Source organism: Echinops telfairi, unplaced genomic scaffold (genome assembly GCF_000313985.2).
Source record: "Echinops telfairi isolate 266 unplaced genomic scaffold, ASM31398v2 ScPeMD7_23;HRSCAF=83, whole genome shotgun sequence".
Classification (NCBI taxonomy): Eukaryota; Metazoa; Chordata; class Mammalia; order Afrosoricida; family Tenrecidae; genus Echinops; species Echinops telfairi.
Genome location: NW_022103920.1, coordinates 64,651,995 through 64,652,611, shown reverse-complemented (window position 1 = coordinate 64,652,611; position 617 = coordinate 64,651,995).

Below are 617 nucleotides of genomic sequence, written 5' to 3'. Positions count from 1 at the left end.
ATTAAGAACTTGAGGAAAGTCCCTCCCCCCCCAATAAAAGAGCTAACTAATATCACTCCTTTCTTCTTGTCTTCACATGGATGTGACATTTGGAGTTGCCGCAGCAGTTGCTATTATGAAGAAAAAGTCAAGAAATTCCTGTAGCTGAGACCACGAACCCGTGCCGGTACCACTCTCCTTCTAGACTTCTTTCCGTGTTGGATATACCACAACAGACTATTTGTACCTCAATTTAAACTGATGTTAATTATAAAACTTCGAAGATAAAATCTGTGAAGCACTCAGAACAGGAACTAGGAAACCAACCAACCAACAACCTTCACGTCCATTTGGATTGGTAGAAGTCTGAGGCTAGGGGAATCTGAGCATTTACCAACATCCTCAGCTTTCAGCCAGTGCCTAAGAGGGCTCAGCAAAGGTAAGCTAAAGTCACCACTGCTATCTCTAACTCCCAACACACCCACCCTGTCAGCTGTCTTTTGGTCTACGGCAGTGGTTCTCAACCTTCCTAATGCCATGACCCTTTCATACAGTTCCTCATGTTGTAGTGACCCCAACCATAAACTTATTTTCATTGCTACTGTTATGAATCGGGCGACCCCTATGAAAGGGTCGTT